Genomic DNA, 20,364 nt, shown 5'->3' on the forward strand with positions numbered 1-20,364 from the left:
ACTGGCCTTGTCAAGTACAAAAGTTACATTATTTGTTATACAGATCTTGCTTTATCTTGGTCTTAACTATACAGAAGAAAATTATAAAAACCAGGTATAAAAAGTAAAGCCATATTAATATGCTGAGCTGTAAAAGGCTCAAATCAACTTCTGATATTGCCAGTCATGTGGATAACCCATTACTATTGCAGACCACTGGATTATATTGGATGATTTTGCTGAATTCATGCACCTACAATATATGAATGGCAATGGAATACCCATCTCCGACAAAAGTAAAAAAAAAAATGGGGGATATAAATGAAAGACCATTTTGTAGTGAAAAAAATACATATATATGTATATACAAAATAGTTAACATAGATCTGCAGCAACTTTCTCTTAGCTCAATGAGAAGAAAGTTTTTAACTAATAGTGTTCAGCCAAGATATTATGTCTGCATCTTGTACTATGAATAACTACTACAAAGACAACAATATGCAGTATACTAATTATTGCAACTGTCCTACTAACCTGTTTTGAAACTCTCATTGCTACTTCTTTCTCAATAAAATTAATATAAAAAATCAAAACAAAACAAAAATTTTAATTGTAGGCTATTCCATATCCCATCGTTCTGTGTTTCACGTCATACCAGTACTTCTCTCTCTCTCTCTCTCTCTCTCTCTCTCTCTCTCTCTCTGTCAAACTCATCTGTTTTATGTAAGTCAACTTATATTTTTGAGGCATATGCTTTCCTTTCCCAGATAGTTTTGACCTAGACAAAGTTATTGGAGGGAATCAGCTACAAGGGCAGGACTGCAGGAGCTGGGATAACGAGGCTGATGGGAATGGACTTAGAGAGTAATAAACCTGGAGTTAATTTGGGGCCTCAGTCACCAAAGCTGAAGATGAGATAAGAACAAGTACGTAAGCAATCAGTGTCTTAACTTCCGATAGCATAGAATGTTGGTGCTTTTATTTAAAAAGAAAAGACATGAAATACAAAAACTAGTGGTGCAGTAGTCAAATTATCTTTTGGATACAGTGCTGGAAATGATTGCAAAGTATACTTTATATTAAAGGCAATTTAGAATATAAGCCTAGAACTCCTGAGAGATTAAAAAGGCAAACAAACACTAACTATATATAACTTGCTTTGATATTTTACAACTTTAGACTAAAATGTGAGGTTAAAATGAATTAGTATATAGGAAAGCTTACTTAGCTTACTTTTAATGTTGGACAAGAAATGAAGGTCAAGGGTCAAAGAAAAAGCTTTTAGATTGCATACTGTGAGTTGTTAGAACTAAAATCAAAATTTTCATGTTTTACACTGACACTGTTGATTATTCTGGTAGAAGTTATTGAATAATACCCTCTGCACAGCTTAAATATGTGGCATTTTTAGTCTCTGCCCACTGGACACACACTGAGGTACATTACCTGTACTGATCCAGGATGTAATTCATCTTCTACAATGCACAGGAATATGGGCTTATAATAATAGCACTTCTCTAACATGTTTGTGAAGGAGGCCTCTATGTTCTGTGTTCAGTTATAGGAATCCAGAAACAGTCTCTAAAGAAAAATAATTCATATTCATTAGTAATTCTCTTTTCTTTCTGAACTCTAATTTTGTGTTCTCTAATTATCTAGCTTAGAGTTTTACAAAATGAAGCATATCCCTGAAGGAGTAAACAACTGTTCTAAATAATTGGGATGGTAGTATGTTCTTGAAAATAAAATATTTCACAGAAAAAATTCCATTCAGTTAATTAAAAAATGAAACACTATCAAATGACATTCTACTTTTCAATTACTAAAAATTTCTTAGAAAAAATTGGAAGACTAGAAACATACAGTCTAGAAAAATTTAAATGTTAAACCAACAGTTCCCTTATAGAATTTTAAAAGCCACTGAGTAATTATAATGCAAACCACTACACTCTGATGCCAAAACTAATGGATAAAAAATTTATAAAAATTAATAAAATAGTTTACATTAAAAACAAAATTTATTTTGTGCAAAAGTGTTATTTCAAAGTAGTGGATATATGAATCACTCAGTGTTTCTAATGTGACAAATGCTAATGGTTTTTGAAAATGATAACCTTATTACAAGTTAAAGGAATAAATGAATTATTCAGTTAATTATTTTGAAATGAGAACTTGTTTCAAAATATGTAATGATACTCTCATTTTAAATTAAACTCAATATTAAGTTTTCTAATTGCTATAATAAACATACTATAAAAATAGAATTACCTATGTAGGAGTCAACACAATCTTCCTCTTGAGAAAACAGCCTTCTTTTAAGCTTTGCCCTGAGCTCCACCATACACAAAGATTCTGGAGTGCTCTACACAAGGCCAGCAGACAGAGGAGACTGAAGTAAATACCTTAACACTGTGGCTTTCAAGTAGGACGTGCATTCATTTACATTTCATTGTCAAGGTCTCCTCAGATAATTCAGTTTAGGTGCAAACTATGGCAAAATACAAAAGGAGTGTTAGGGAAATAAAGGATCCGGGCATGATGGCGCAAACTGATAACCCCAGCTACTTTGGCGACTGAACAATTAACGACAACTTGGGGTAATTTCTAAAGACTCTGTCTCAAAATAAAATGTGCTGCAAGTGGAGCTTATTGATGAAAGACTTGCCTACCATGAAAGAGGCTTTGGTTTACAGGTTCACAGCTCAATCCTCAGTACTAAAGCCAAAACAAAACTGGAAAAAGAGGAAGATGAATTGGAATTTCTGATAGAGAGCTGGACCCATCTCTTTTGTACATATGCAAATGTGAAGTTAACACAGTGGAATTAAGATTTGAGTTGCATTGATGTAATTTAAATTTTAAAATGGGCTTTCAAGTAAAATTCAATTAGTCTTAAAACCTGATATATTTTAGTGATTGCATATTTTAAAGATATGAATAAAAATATAACAGGTATTTTGAGTATAACTGAAAGCAAAATGCAAGTGTGGAAAATATACTTAAATAACTAAACCCTGAAACATAATTTCAATTATTTGAGTCAACAACAGAGAGCAACAGAAATGATTTTCACTAACAGTATACAAATGGAAGAATTGAGCAATTTGGCATTGTTTTTCAGGAAAATTAGTAAAAGGCATAAGTTATACCATGTGGAAAACTCTTCTCAGTCTTGACAGAGTAAGACACCTTGAATTTAGTGCTCAATAGTAAAAAACTGTAAACCTCGACAAAAAGTATGAAATAAATTCTTTCAACACTTAACTGGCTTAAGACTGGGCATGGTGGCGTATCCCTGTAATCCCATCTCTTTGGGAGGCTGAACACAGGTGGACCATTACGAATCCAATCTACGTAGTGGCGTCCTATAGTCCCAGTCCTAAGAAAAAAAAAAATTTGAACCAGCTAAGGAGGAGTAAGATTCTTGACAAAACAGAAGCAAGGATGGTGAGCAGCAGAGCTGGCTTGACTTCACTCTGGGAGTGATTTTGAAGCAGGGTCAGAGAAGCCACAGAACGTGAAGGCCCTGAAGAAGCACAGAGATGGAGGTCAGAGAATGAAGCTGAGCAGAGTGACAGAAAAGAGGATGGCACATGTAATTGTAAGCCAGCTGCTTACGGTTCACCTTGTGTCTTCAATGATCTTGGGCTCTACACACAAAGCGATAAACTTCACAAGCCTGGGCAAAGAAAAAGGGAGAGCCTGGTGAGATCACTAACTTGAGACTTCATATAAGGAGAAAGCAGAGGTGTACTGTGCTTAAGTTTTAAGCAGTAGGAGTTGATATTAGCTTAAATGGTTAGTGGAGAACTCAGTGGGAGTCCCATCTAAGTGAGAGACGATGTAGACATGCAGTGATTCTAAAACCAAGATGGTGAAGCTCATGAAGAGTCCTCACAAGGACAACATAATGATGAAATAACACAAATGCATGCTAACACAGAGCCCCACACCTTCCAAAGAAGACTAAAATAACAATGAAGAAACTGAAAAATATCCTGGAATTAATGCAAATGTTCAAAGCAACATTTGAAGTTAAGGATAAAGACTTTCAGGAAAATATGATTAAACTGTAGAAAATGAGACAGTATCGAAAAGGGACATGGGCTGCTGCAAGTGGAGCGCTGCCTGAAGGAGGACGTCTTCGGTGATGTCTGTCTTTCACATTGCAGTGCCACAAGAATCGCAACCCATGAGTTAAAAGAGAAGAGCTATATCTTGGCTCCCATGCCACAGAAAATACAGTCAGATGTGGCTGGCTGCCAGGCAAGGCAGCAAGGCAGAGGCAGGCAGAGGAGCCAGCCTTGAAGTGGCCACAGCAGACCCCAGGAGCTATCGGAGGAGGCGGGACGGTCACAGAGCCTGCTGAGCCATGTCCCCAGGAGCTACCTCCTCTGATAGTTTCACTGCCCAGCGCTGCATCTAACTATGAACTAACCAGTGGATTAATCCATTGATAATTTCCATACCTCATGATCTAATCACCTCCCCAAAATGCTATGAGCACTTAAAACTTCAGGGGGACCTGTAGCCACAAACCTTAACATACGAAAGTTAAGAACATACTAAACACTGTCGATAAATTGAATGAGAATATTCAGTCAACTGAAGACATGACAGAAGCTACAAAAAGTGAAAGATTCATAGAACAAAACTGAGAAGAATGAATAGATCTTTACTCACAAATAAGACATTATCTCTCAGTGTGAATATGTGTGACTTAATCCTACAAAAATATAAGAAATACTTCAGGTTCTAATGTCTAAGGTTTTCCAAATTTGACAAACCAATAAAGTATAGAAGGAGGAGGCTAAATGTATTCCAGTGATAGTTATATTTAAACCAACATATTGGAAAAAATAAAACCGATACAGTCCATCATCAAACTATTAAATGCCGTTAATGAAGACAAATTTAAAAAGAGAATACACATTTAGCAGAACTGAGCATTACACGTGATACAACCCTAAGTATCATAAATTAAAATAAAGAGGGCTTACTTTACAGAGAGCACCCATGAAATATCTATAGCTCCTTTCTGGTAAAGGACTTAATTTACTTTCTTATATTGGAAACAAGGCAAGTATATTGAAAACAAGGTAAAGAACTTAATTTACTTTCTTATAGTAGACAAGTATAAGAAACAAGGTAAGTACCTCTTTAATTTACCCTGATTTATTAGAGGCTAATAAGATAAATAGAAGGCATTTTATTAGAAAAAATAAATACTTTACTTCTATATGATCTAATTATATGTGCAGAAGTGAAGCAAAATAAAACTTTTTAGAAGTAATGAATTGGCTTAGTAATATATATGATCAATGTAAGGATAAATGGCCAACATTTACCTATTTGAATAACAGTTCAAAAGTTAAAAAAAAAAGCCCTGAGCAGTTCTAAAAATATCTAAGCAGATAGAAACAAATAAATATTTGGGAAATAAATGATTCACTATATTAAATATAGACATTTTATTTATAATTATGTATCATTGCTATTTTATGCACATCATTTGAGAATAGGTCTGAGTTTCATTTCCTAAACTTATTTTGCTAATGAATATTCCTTCTGTAAATCAATGACTTTCTTTCAGCATTTTTACCGAAGAAGTGCTGTAATTACACATGAGTTAAAAAATAATTTCACCTTTTTAAAACTGACACTTTTGTCTTAAGAAGTGAGAATGAGTTTCTATTATATATTCATTCATTCATTATCCTTAAACTTTGGAGTGAGAACAAAATGACAGATATGAATTATTCACTTGGGAATCATAAATTCAAGATACACTTAGCACTGTTATTTTTAATGTATATTCTGCATTCATAGTGCTAATGCCTTTTTAAAATAATTTTATTGAGAAACAAATAGCAATGAGAAAGTTTCTAATGCCATTTTTTATGTCAGGTGCAATTTCACAACAAGGGTTGGGCTTAATAGGAAACACTTTTAATCGCAGCAATCAGAGGCTGAGGCAGGAGAACACTTGTGAGCTGGAGACCAGACTGGGCTGCAAAGTGAGCTCAAGGACACCATGAATTGCATAGCCAGGTCCTAGCTCAAACACACACACACACACACACACACACACACCCCACAAACACACACACCACACACAAACATTCACTACACACACACACACACACACACACACACAAATCGTGGCAACTAGTCTTTCTAAAGGAATAACTTTTTTCATTTTACATTCCTTTTAAAAGGCTAGTACTTTAGCACTATTCGTCTAATTTTTCATGTAAACTGCCTTGCTCAGTTTGCCATGAGACTTTCAATGACTAGAGTTAGTTCTTTAAGTCACAACGTTTACACTCTTGCTAGGTTTGTCCTTACTTGATTCTCTCTCCATTTAACTTCCTCAGGCACTCCTGTCCACATCATGTCTCCCGTTTCATTTCTTAACGTATTTTAATATTTTTTTCTTTACTTACTATTGCTCTTAATTATAGCTTTATCTTTTAAGGTACTACTTCAAAAGTAGATACATTGTTATTATGTATATTTATATATATTTATAAACATATATTTATATTTGAACTATGGTTTTGGCTGTAAAATCCTTCAGGACTCTTTGTGTGGCTGTCCAGGCACAGACGCATGCGCAGTGTAGGCGGCTCTTCCAGTGATTGGGTGTTTTCCTGTGCACTCGCCTATTTGTCTATTTCTGTCACTTCAACAGAAGCACATATTCAAGGCTCTCATCCTGTCATCCATCTTTGGTTCCTGATACATTTTTATTACAATTTTACAACATTATATGCCTTGTAGTCCAATCAGTCTGTAGGTCTCTCTTACGTTTATTTATTGGTGGTAACTCTTTTAATTAAGGTTTATTTTGTGTTTTCGTGCCCAGCACTGAACCCAGGGCTTCCAGCTTGCTATGCAAGGCTCTACAACTGAGCTAACTGCCCGACCTTTGTAAGTCCTTGAGGTGCTTCATACAATAATATAATACTTAAATGAAGCAATAGTTTCTGTTGTCATTAAATTTTTCAAACTGTGTACACGTTGGTAAATAGTACCACTGTCTGGCAAGTTACTCCAGATTAGAGAGCACAATAAAAATATCTTGTCCTAACCATTTTGTTTTGGAACAACTTTGCCTACAAATTCAAATTTCTTTTTTGCTCTCAAGTCAGACAATCCTGAAGTCTTCCATGTATGCTTGCACAGCCCCATCTCAAAAGTGGCTCAAAGATACTCTCAAGGAGCAAGTAATGCAATGGCCCTTTAGACGGAGGATCACCTGCTGTCCTTTCCCTCATTTCTTGAAGGAGTTCTGGACATATGCATGCACTGTAGATTTTTATTAAATTTGCTGCCTTGACTTTAATCCAAAACTATTTTAAATCCTGTAAAATTAAGCTCTTCAAGACATGAAAATAAGATACCATCTTATCAGGAATTCATTCTCCTCCTTTTTCCCCCCTTCCTCCCTTCCTTCCTTCTCTTCTTCCTTATCCTTTGTATTCCCCTCCTCCCATTTCTTCTACTTCTCTTCCTCTTTCTCTTCCTCTTCTTCCTCTCTTCTATTTTCTCCACAATTTTCCTCACTTCTCTTATCAAGAAGGATTAAAAACAATTTGATGATATATACAGTCAAAATGGAGCACAAATAATTTGTAAATTATTTTCACCATCATTACATAATTTAAAAAGTATATATATGATTTTAACATGTTTGGAAAATATCCATTGATAGTGCCTTATGTCATTGAATCTATGCACCCTCATTTTGATATCTTTAGGGAATATCTTGCCAACTGACCTATTTTTCATACTTAAGTGCTATATATTTTTTGGAGTCCTTGTGATTGCAAATTATGAGTTGTACACTACATATGGCCTTCTGGTCAACACCGACCACACACGCAACAGAGTGGTCAGTCATGTGATTGTAATGGAGATAAAGAATTCTGATTTCGATACCTACATGATAGTGAAAAACTGTCAGTGCTGCAGCACAATTCATTACTCTGCTTAGGAGATGCTAGCGGGAGGAAAGCTTCTGCTTTGCCACTCATACGAAAATATAAAACAAAGAAATTATGTATAGTTTATGTCACCTGATGATGAATAACTATGTCAATGTTTTATGTACTTACTACATTTTGTTGCTATTTCATTATGTTCTACTTATTAATGAGTTTGCTTTGAATCAAGACGCCATGTTACACTGGCAGCAATGCATAAATATTTGAGCATAAACATCTCATATTTATTTGCTTTCATTATTTCATGCTATTATAAATAATGTATGTAATTTAAAATAGTATAGCATACTGTTTCTCTTGTTGATCAAATCTTGTGGCATTTCGATTTCTATGACTCTGACAGCAATAAGTGATCCATACTTTACCACATAGGTTGTGGTATATCACTTAATAATGGATACAATCTAAAATATTATAAATACATGATTTCATCATTGCATGAATATGTATAGTGTTCTAAGGCAAACAAGAATGTGATGTCACTACCCACTGTACCTGCACTCCATCATTGAGTTAATGAGATTATGTGCTCATAAATGCACACTGTATGGCCTAGGAATACAATAGAATTACCTGTGTGACATTATATAAGTGTCAAGTGTGACATCTGAGTAACAACACAGGTAACTCATGACACATTTCACAAAAATGTCCCCATTTTCTGGATTGAATGGCCTAGATTGTGTCAGTAAATACAACATCAACTGGATAACATATATCTACTTTGATTTGATACATCTGTCTAAACTGCACATTTGACTAATTTTTACGAAAAAAGTCCGTCATATAGGTTTGTGATTTATATGTAAATTTAGTGCTTTGTAAGCATTTTAAATAACATATACTTCAAATTTAAATATATCATATTTTAATTCAATTATCTTGAAATCTGGTTGGTATTTTGTTTTGAAATTTAATTGAATTTATTACTATCTATGATCACTGACTTAATGGTGGTAACACTCATTTTCAGACAAAAGTAACACTCTGTGAGAAATGCACGTTCTGTAGCAACTTGACAGCTTAAATGTCAGTTAGAATTATGCTAATTTAAATTGAATTTTAAAAATAACCATTTTGTGATGGGGAAGGCTATTTGAAATTATGTGGCATATAACTTCTTTTCAAGTGGCACTTAAAATTGCAAATAGGACTGAGATATGAATGTCATGCTGTGTAATACTTGCCTTTTTATAAGACATGTAAAAATTCACATGAGCCAGAACTTATACCTTTTTACGATAATTTAGAAAGAATTTCTCCCAGTGTTGGTTGTGTCCGTAAGCAGATATTTTCTCTTGCAAAACAAATGATTTTATTTCTTAATAGTCTAATTAAGTTTAGATAATTAACTGACTTCAGCTCAACTAATTACTCAACCTTTCTTACACTTCAAGAATTTTAGGGGCCAGGGAGATGGCTCAGTAGAATAAGTGTTTCCCTGGCAAGTGCAAGGGCCTGAGTTCAATCCCCAGTTCCAAAAAAAGAAAAAAGAAAGAAAGAAGAAAAGAAATGAAATAGAAAAATAAAATTTTCAGCAAATTAATAGGTTTATCAATGCTATAATACATAATCATAGTAAAAACTAAGTAATTCAGGTCTAGTAGAGAATTATGAAATAAGAGATGCTCACCTACACAGGCCCATGTCTATATCAGCACTTTAAAACCTCTCGTCTCACTTGCCTTTCTCATCTTCATTTCAGAATATACCTATGGTCACATTATCTTTTCATAAAACAGCTTTCTTTACCAATTACCTGTCTCTCCCATTCCTCACTTCAATGTTTTTTATGTAATGATTTCATTGAGAAACAAATATCAATGAGACAGTTTCACAGCCAATTACTAACACATTTTCAAGAAATCAATACATTGCCTATTGTCTTGGTGGTTATTCACTGTACAAGATGCAGACATGATATCTTGTCTCAAACACTGTTACAAACTACATCAGATTTTGCATTTCTTCTCTCTGTTTCATTCCAGTATTTGATTTTCATAATCTTATGATAAATTCCATTTCCTCTCTCAGGCCCAGGTCTCACCATCCCTGGAGGATTGTTGCTGGAATCTGCAGCTTGCCTGATTGCCCTGTGTATTATTTTATCTTTACTTCCTTCAGACTAAACAGTATACTCATTTGCAAGCGAAACACAAAGCTACCCTCCATGGCTTTAAATTCATATAACTTTAACATGGCACTCATCACAAATCCAGTGCTAGAAGGGAAGAATTCCAAAAGCATCAATGTATGTGCATATCTCTTGAAAAACTGGATCTGCTAATATCATTTTTACTCCCATTAGAAAGGTAAAGATTCATTTAAGTAGAAATAAAAGAGTGTAGATTGATGCTTCCAGAAAAATAAATTAAAAATCTGTAAGGAGAGATTAATCTTAATTATCATGAATATATATACACATGTATATCACATTACACCCCATAAATATCTATAAATCATCATGCATCAATTAGAAGTTCAAAAGAGAGAAGTACAGACAACAAAACAAGGAATGGGCAAGATAGTTCAACGGACTAAAGTGCCTGCTTAGGCAAGCTTAGGGAAACTCAGGGACCATGATTCAATCTCTGGCATGACACGCTACTCCAGCCCCATCCCCCAGGGCAGGCTGAGGCAGACAGAGTATGGGCATAGTGGCCCATGCCTGTAATCCCAGTGCTGAGCAGGCTGAATGCAGGAGGATAACAAGTCTGAGCTGTGTGCTGAGACCCTGCAACAACCAAATACATTAAAATAAAGAATGATTCAGGACATTTCAGAGTACACCTTAATTGACCATATACAAATTAATTTCATGGAGAACTCTTTGCAAATAGATGGATGCAGAAGAAGAAAATAGTAAAGAATATAGAAACATTTCTTTTATTAAATATGACTAACCATTAGCTGGGAAAGATTATTCAGTTTTCATAAGGTTATAACTCTTGAAGTTAACAGCATGGTCAGATACCTTACTACTGGCTTTAATTGGAGCCCTTGATTGGAAGAAAATTAACAAACTACAAAAGCAATACTACAGGTACTTTTCTCCCTGGGTCTTTCTAACACAATTGCCCCTATGTCTGAAGTAAAGATGTTTAACTGGGTCATTAAAAACAAGGCAGATGAAAGAATCTAGAAAATATATTTGAAGGCTCAAAACTTGTATAGCAGAGAAACATAAGCAGAAAGTTACTTATGTAACTGGAAAAAGAATCTGCAGGCTAAGATGACTGTCATTTGTATGGCTTTACTATATGCTCAGTTTTAGAACAATACTTTCTTATTGTGCACATATAACGGGATCATAATCATCATAACATCATTTTATTGGGTGTTAAAGGAATACAGAGTAAAATCAAAGGAGGATGGAGGTTCTAACTTCCATAAAAGATGAAGAGGTATTTTTACCCATGATAAAAGCATAAATTTTATTAAATTTAAGTAATAATATCCTCATATTTCTAAATAGCATATTAAAACTTCAAAACTTATATCAACTTATATTATACAATTTAACTGCATATGTTATACTGTCAAAGATAAAAACAAGTAGTGAACAAAAAGAAAAATGTATATCAAACCTTTAAGGAGAAACAGTTGCAACTTTTGAAGAGCTAATAAAATTTTGAAATGGAAAATGAAATCCTATTCTCAAAATTATGTTGTACATTAGTGTTAATATTTTCAAAGCTTGCTATTAAAATTTATCTTATGAAAATTTGAATTTTAATTATAAAATTGATGATAGGTCATATTCCCTTATTCTTAAGCTTTTGATTCCTTAAGCTAGTTCACTCTTACGCACATAGAAAATTTTTTCACGTTTGAAAGCATAAGAAACTTGGAATACTGTTGGTAAAACTTCAGACAAATCACAGTTGCACAACTTTTAGTCAACTGCATGTTTCCTGTAAGAAAATAAAAGTCAAATGTAAGACAACGGAATTGATTTCTCCTTTCATGAATAGACAACATTTGTCATAGAACCTATTCAAAGTTAAAATCTTAAATAGACAAGTAAGTGAATTATCCAAGTGTAAACTCTAAATTTAGAGACAAAAGTTGATGTAAAATGTAGAAGCAACTTAACTGACAGAATGCTTTGAGCCACACACAATCATTTCACTCATCTTTTTCATCTTCAAGCGTTTCATGATAGAAACACACTTATAAATAGTGTAAAAGATAATTATAGGGGCTGGTGAGATGGCTCAGTGGTCTAAAGCACCTACTTAGAACAAGCTTGGCAGAGCACAGGGACCGCGGTTCAATCCCCCAGAACCACATGTCAGCCAGCCCCGCCCCCTGGTGGGCTGAGCTGGCCACACACACATACACACACATAAATGAATAAAATTTTTTTTAAAATTAAAAAAAAGATAATTATAGTTAGCTATAAATTATGCCTATAACTTAGAATATACTCATACTTATATTTAATTTGATTTTCTATTTAAAAAAACATATAATTTTTGCTCATACCAAATGTAAGATTGTAATAATCAAAAAAGGGAAATAGAGTATGTTCTTACCTACCCATTGACCCTTTTCTATTGAAAATATGGTATTTAATGGAGGCCATAATGCAGAAAATATGTTAGAATATTTTATTTTCATTGAAATAAGAATTATCTGAACTCTTATTTTCCTGATAACTAATGTTCTTGGGAATAACAAAAGACAAAGTCCATCTTTAACCCTTTCTGTTAGGAGGACAAGGAGCTCCCACGCATATGATTGTTACAGAAGATATATTTTCAGCACTGATATATTGTATCAAAAACTGAGAGAAAACCATCAACCTTTTCACTTTAATAGTCAATGTATACTGTGCCGTGTGTTTTCGGTTACATTTCTCTCATTGCAGAGACAAAATACCTGATGCCCAAAGATGCGGAAGAAAACGTTTATTGAGCTCACAGCTATAGAGCTTTCAGCTCGTAATCACTGGCTCCAAGCCAGGGCTTCTCAGCACAGGGGCATCACCTGAAGGCGGCAGAAGACAGCAAAAGCAGCAAGAGCACAAAGGGGGAAGGCAAGCCTCCTCTCCTCCCTCATATTGTCAGCAGGCTCCTCCCCTCCCCACAAGTGGGTGTGACAATCACACCCTTTCCATGCCCTCCTCTTGCACAGGCTCAGGATGTTTACCAACCCCAGTCCTATGGTGAGTCACTTGGTTAATTTCTCAAGTGAACATCACAACATCCTAGACCCGTAGGGCATCTCCTCTACACTCCAGGGTATAGAACTGCTGAGTTACTTTGTTGAGCTTCATCTCAATTTGAAACAATATCTCAGTCATTAGAGCTTGTAAACTTTCTGTTTTCTGTTTTCCTATATTTATACGTACTGTATTTTAGGCAAGTTTTCTTAATATTTGACTGATTCTGACCAGAGAGCTATTAATACATATTTTAAGAACTGAGCAATAGTAATGTGAAATATATGTCCTCAGGTTATTTTTTGTTTATAGTTATTGATCATTTTAATTCATTATAGAATAAAATGGAGTTTTAAGAATAATAAGTTATTTTGTCCTTTTGCTTAGAGCAAAAACAGAGATTTTCCAGATTTAATGAAACAGTCAAGTTTTAATTAAAAATAGGATAAGCCATAAGTCATTAAAAACATAAAAGCTAAAAGAGGGAAATTAATAAAAAAGAACACAGTAACTAACCAATTATTAGACAGCAACTAAATAGCCAAAAGTAGAATTTAGAGCAACACATGAATAGGGACTAGAAAAATAAAGAACCTGGAGATCATTAATCCAAGGGAGCTTTGGTCACTGCAAACTGAAAACCTTGAGGAAGGGTTCTGTGAAGCTGAGCTGGAGCCGCTCAACTGGGGATTTCACCTGCTGGCCCTGACATTCCTGGTGTGGAGGATGATGCATGTCAGTCAAGGGCATTGGAGCCAGCAGAGTGCTGGGTCTTGCCTCACTGGGAGGGGAAAGCTAGTGAGTGACTCTGAGCCCAGCACACAAAGCAGGTGTTAGAAGTGTGATTTTGGGAACTGGGAGTAATTCTAACTGAAACAGGATACTCACATCCAGGCTCCTCTGTAACCTTATTTTGGTTGCTGTTAGTACAGAATAACTTGCTTCACAACACTGGGATGTTGCAAATAGAAGCAAATTTTCCAAAAATGTTACGGCAATACCAGATATTCTGCTTTACTTTAAGCTATACTGTATGGAGATTTGACGTTGTCTCAAACAGCCTTTTAAGGTAATTGTCTTTATCAGTCTCTAGCAATTGATTCTCTACTAGCACCGATGAAGTCGAATCATCTTCTTTATTCTCAAATCGATGGGCTGGGGATATAGCTCAGTGGCATAAGCACCTGCGTGGTAAGTACAGGGTCCTGAGTTCAAGTCCCAGGATCTAAAAGGAAAAAGACCACAGATCCATTCTTTCCTAATTCATGCTTTCTAATTGGAAAATAATATTCAAACGTTTCCGAAAGCTAAAAGAAGTGAACATACACCACCTGGGAGAAAGAAATCCCTGGCTCCTCTTTTAAAAGACCTAGTATTTAAACATATTGTAAATTCCAGTGTTCAGTTGCTGCCCTCATAATTCCAGGCTGGCTTTGTTTTGTCATTCTCCCTTATTGGACAGATATATTTTGTTCAGCAGGGAGTAGATCACACAAGTAAGCATGAACTATGGCTTTTTCCGTGACACTGGGATGCACCATCAGTTGTGGCTGCCTCTCTGGAAGATTCCTAGGATGAATCTCATAAATCAAGAACACTGGCTACTGCTTGACTTTTAGAAAGTCAACTCCTTTCTGCGTGTAAGAAAATGTGTGTTGTGGGTCTCTCCTCTCCCAGAGTTTTGCAAACAGATGCAGATTAATGGCATGTACTTTATCATGGAGTATAATTTTTATCATATCCTGCAAAATGGTAAATTCAGATGACATTTTTTGAATAGTAAGTGTCTCTGTGTGGACAAGATCATGGCAGAATCATATTCAGAAGCAATCTCTTTGACCTGAGTAGTAAAACTAGAAAAAACTAGAAAGCAATCAAGTCATATCAAGCACTCTCTCCATTCAGGGACTGACAAAATGATCCGTTCATTATATATATATTATATATATATATATATATATATATATGTAATCATTCATGGATTTGAATAGCTCTGCATCTGTACACAAAAAGTTGGTTGACACAAAAAGTTCACAAAGCATTTTCTTGTGTACAGATCCTTGAAAAAATACTGCAGCACTCAACATTGTTGTCTTCTGGTTGCTAATGGTAGACTTATCAGCCCAGAATGCACAGCGGGGTGACTCATTAATCCTAAATCCTGGGCTGCAATATTCTCTCCCTTTGCATTAGTGCATCTATATTAGGGCTAACAAAAGAGCAACACCTGTCACATTTTAACTGTTAATAAACAGAAGTCATAACCTTCAAGAATTCCTTCTGTTATTCGTATTCATATTTTTTCTCTTTACAACATCCAAAATCTTGTCTTTTATTTCAAGGTCCCCGTGCACTGCAGTTAATCTATCTTCTGAGTATGGTCTGAATATTTTTTTTTTTTTTAGTGCAGCTGTCTTTTAATTGGTAGTCATAAGATCTTCTTCTATCTTATCACTGGGTCTGTTTTCAAATAGCATTAACTGCGGGTCAAGTTTTGTGTGTCTATGATACTTAAACTACATCTGTGGATTTCTCATCTACACTAACAGGAAACCCAAAACTAGGCCTTACATCGTTATTTCTCAACAAGCCCTGATAGATACCACTGTAAAACAAATAGCCTGTTACTGCTCTACTTGAGTTGACTTCATAGAAGTAATCCTGACTCAGTGGACGGTTTCCTGCTAGAAGACTCGTCTGCCAAATCCATAACCACACTGAGACTGAGGAGCTCAAGAGTTTCTCAGCATGGAACTCATACTGGTTCTGACTTTTCAAGAATGACTGCAACCTGGCGTGAAAAGTTCCTTCAGCACTGCAGCACTGCAGAGGAGTTATTAGGGCATGAGCACTCACACGCTCTGGCACAGAAGCTGTTTGGTAATCGCATAGTCCGTGTCACACTGGGCTACCTCATCTTTGTTCCCATTATATATATGATTGTTTTGAGTTTTTGTACCTTTTAATGTATTTAGTAATGCAGGGTCATGTTCCTTTACAGTTTCATGTGTTTATCTGGTTGTTACTGTTCAATATTGGCTCTTTCATTGGCGCTGATTTAATAGCTATCTAGGGTTTCTCCTTCATGCTTTTTCTTCATCCAGTTTCTTCACTTCAAATGCCCAAGACAATAATATTACCATATTTCTGTATTCTTTAGCAAAATGTATGAACTCCTCCTCCTAAGCTTTTATTTTTATTTATTTATTTATTTATTTGTGTGTGTGTGTGTGTGGCCGACCTGGGGGCAGGGCTGGCATGGCATGTGGTGCTGGGCAGAGAAGTGCAGTCTCTGCACGCTTGCCTAAGCTTGCCAAAGCAGGCACTGTAGACTGCTGAACTATCTCGCTGGCCCCTTCATAAGTTTTTTAATTCACCATACTTAGTGCTCTCAGTCACTCCTATTTTTATTAGTGCATTTTTCAATCTTCCTTTTCCTAAGTTTTGACTATTTCATATCATAACTGGCTTTATCCTCATGATGAGCAGGATTCGATAACAACATAGCTTTCCTCAGTCTCATGTTCTTGCCCTTGCCTCCCGAAATATCCCCCAAAACTCTCAATATTAATCCTTCAACTCAAGTGAAAGCACACCAGTAAAATCAGACCCAACATGAATCTTTTCTTCTTTTTTGTTTTAATTGATTTTTTTTGGTACCAGGAATCAAACTCAGGAACTTCTCACTTTCCAGTGAGGCCTTATGACACTGAGCTATCTCCCCAGCAAAGTTCTTCTTATCTGCCACTCTTCTCCCCTTAAGATCCCCTTAGTGTCTAAAATTTCTTATCCAACCACCTCCCATTCTCCTGCCCACCTCACCTACCTCACTGCCAAACAAAATCAAATATACTGCCACATCGGGTATAGCGAATAGCCCAGAGTAGAAGAGTAACTGCAAGGACTGTAGTAGAGAAGTGTAGTAGGACGCAGGATGGAATCTGTGGATACTATTATAAATATATGCACTTGTTCTGGCAAAACAAAAAGACAAATTTCAAATTACTAAAGTGTAAAATGGAATAAATAAACACTGACAGTGGACAAAGAAACCTCAACATGAGGGGCCGGGGAGATGGCTCAGTGGAATATGCACTTCCCTGGCAAGCGCAAGTGCCTGAGTTCAATCCCCAGTTCAAAAAAAAAAAAAAAAAAAAAAAAAAACACCTCAACATTACTCTCTGCTTCATATATTGTCCTCTAAAGGGCTTTTTGGTTTCCCAATCCTTTCTCTGAAATAAGGATGGAATAAAGTCATCTGACTTTATTTATTTATTTATTTATTTATTTATTTTTATACTTTAGGGAAGGGTCTACAGGGTGTCAAGGGTTTCACTACTAGATTGGACTCGTCATGTTCCACCTGCTTACAGCCTCCCAAGAGCTGGGATTATAGGTGTGGGCTGCTATGCCCAGTCTCATTTGCCATCCTAGTGTGCCCCAGAGGTAGGGTCAGCACAGCAGGCCAGGGATTGAACCCCCAGCCCTTGCGTCTGCTTACAGGTGCTTTAATCCACTGAGCTAAAACCGTAGCATTCTGTGTGGTGGTGAAACCAGTATCATGCAGATGAGTCTAAGGCCTGCCCCCTGCTGAAACAATTGCCATGCTCCTTCTGTAGCAGGGACCACGTTTGTGGACATGATTACAAGAAGAGTAATCACTTAGATGACCACTGTCAAGCAGGGGTCCCAAAGTTTCTCTTCTTTCATGGAAGAGTTACATCTTTGATTCTTAAACCAAAGACATGGTAACTGGGGTCTTCCTCTTTCCTGAGATGTCCTCAAAATATCTTTCTTTGTACTCCTATAAAATATACTTGCCATCCTTTTCAATACTCTTGATGTCTTCAATGGTTGTACATTGGCTATAAATTTTTAAGCCGAACTATAGCCTTTAAACATTTTTTCTGATCTGCCTTTTGTCTCTACTTTCCAATATAAATTGAGGTTAAAAAAAAAATCCACATGTATCCATGTTGCAGCCAGAATGGTGGATTGCCTTTGCATTTTCTCTCCCAGATCAATTAGTTTCTGCTGCCTTAAACTCAGATTCCTGCAGTCTCAAAACAAATGGAAAATGTAGAAAATTTCTACTTGAACATACTACACGTGCCCTGTAGTTTAACTACCAATGTGGGTTCAGTCCTTTTTGCCTAGTGAAACTGTCTGAACCTAATCCTTATTCTCTACATACCAAAATTATGGTTTTCTAAGCTCTGACTGATATACCTATATAGATCTGCTTATAACATTTGCAGATTTCTCTAGCATGTTTTTCCAAACTTCCCTATAAACCACTTCCAATGGCTTCTGAAACATGTTCAAGTATGACTGGTGACACACGTATGGTAGCAATTTTCTCATTATTGAAAAATAATATCCTATGCCTGTGTCTTATTAAGGAGAATAGATTTAATTTGCCCAAAACTCCAGGTAACATTTGGCTGGTTTTAAGTCAATCATATCAAAGCAGAAGGAGAAACCAACCAGGTTTAGTTCCCGTTTCATTTGTGCTTGCTGGGAACTAAAGCAGTGGAAGAGGGTCACCACGGCTGGGGAAAAGAACAGCCACAGATCACAAGGTCAAGATAACTGGATTCCTCAGACAGAGGTGTGCGGCGCCAATCCGTGAGGCAGATTTTAGATCTACTCAAGTTGAAACAGTGCCTTAACCACTAGAGTTCCTCCCTAGATTCCTAGTAGACTTTATCAATAAATGAATTTGGTCTTGGGATTTTCTTTAATTTACTTATTTCAAATCTTATCATCATTCTATTCACATTTCCTGTGTCTTCATGATTCAGCAATAATAGTTGATGTACATCTAGTGATTCAAGCTTATTTTAGTGCATCAATTCACTGAGAAGTAATTATTCAGAAATTAAGAATAATCTCTGGCTATTCTTTGTAATTATGTAGCAACAGCTGTATTTTTTTTCATTTTAGATGCTTTCTTTTAAACTTTCTCTTTTTCCTTAGTCTGAATAAAATTTTTGAAATATTTATGTTTTATAAAAATAGTTGTCATGGGCCAGGGAGGTAGCTCATAGCACAAGCATCTGCCAGGCAAGTGCAAGGTTATGAGCTTGAGTCCTGGTACAAAAACAAAAAATTAATTGTCATGATTTTTTCAATTTTTAACTTTTTCCATGTATTTCAGCTATGAAATTTGTAATTTCTTTTCCTTTAACTTTGCCTTTAAGAGCATAAGTAATTTCAATGCTTGTGTGATTTTTTCAAAAGCCTACTATACTTACTATCATCCTTAGTCAGAAAATACGCTGCTTTAATGTGTTTAGGGTGGCTTTAACATAAAACCACTGACTGCGAAATTTAAAATAAGCAGACACGTACTGGCTCACAGTTCTGGAGGCTGGAAGGACAAACATCAGATTGAAGGCAGCCAACAATGATCCAGAGCTCGTCTGGCCGTAGTACCTCTTAATGGTCTCATCTTTTAAAACTGTTATACTAGCAAATAAATTTTGAAATAAAATTTGAAGGGAAAAGGCATTTCATGCCTTGCCATTAAGTGAGAAGCTTTCAACCTTGTTAACTGTGTTGTGACATTATTCCTAACGATCTACCCTGGAGAACTTTGTGTACATGTAAACATACATGAATTCTATTGCTGTTGGATAGAATTCTACATGCACAGATGCCTGTTAGTTTCATTTAAGAAAATGAATGACTCGTAATGACTCTTCATTGATTTCCTCCCTAAAAGAGCTGTCCATTCTTGAGAACAAGAAGCAGCATTCTTCTTCTAGTATTATGTTGTAACTTATCACTCTACTTAAATCTATTAAAATTTGCTTAACTCTTTTAAATTTTCCAATATTGAATGCATACACTGTTAACATTTTTATATTCTCTTAAAAATTCATCATTTCGTAGTTATATAATACCTCTCCTGCCTTTGTAAAAATTAGGATGTAGGGTATTTTGTCTAACATATGTTTTGCTTCTATCTCTCTCTGTTTTTTTTCTCTTTCTGATTTTCTTCTATCTTTCTGTCTCTTTCATTCTTTCTCTGTCTCTCTGTTTTCTTTCTCTCTCTGTCTCTGTGTCTCTCTCTTTTATCTCTCTGTCTGTCTCTGTCTCTCTATTTCTTTGTCTCTCTCTCTGTCTCTGTCTCTGTCTCTCTGTCTCTCTCTGTCTCTCTCTCTGTCTCTCTCTCTGTCTCTCTCTCTGTCTCTCTCTCTCTCT

This window comes from Octodon degus, unplaced genomic scaffold (genome assembly GCF_000260255.1).
Source record: "Octodon degus isolate 3935 unplaced genomic scaffold, OctDeg1.0 scaffold00188, whole genome shotgun sequence".
Classification (NCBI taxonomy): domain Eukaryota; kingdom Metazoa; phylum Chordata; class Mammalia; order Rodentia; family Octodontidae; genus Octodon; species Octodon degus.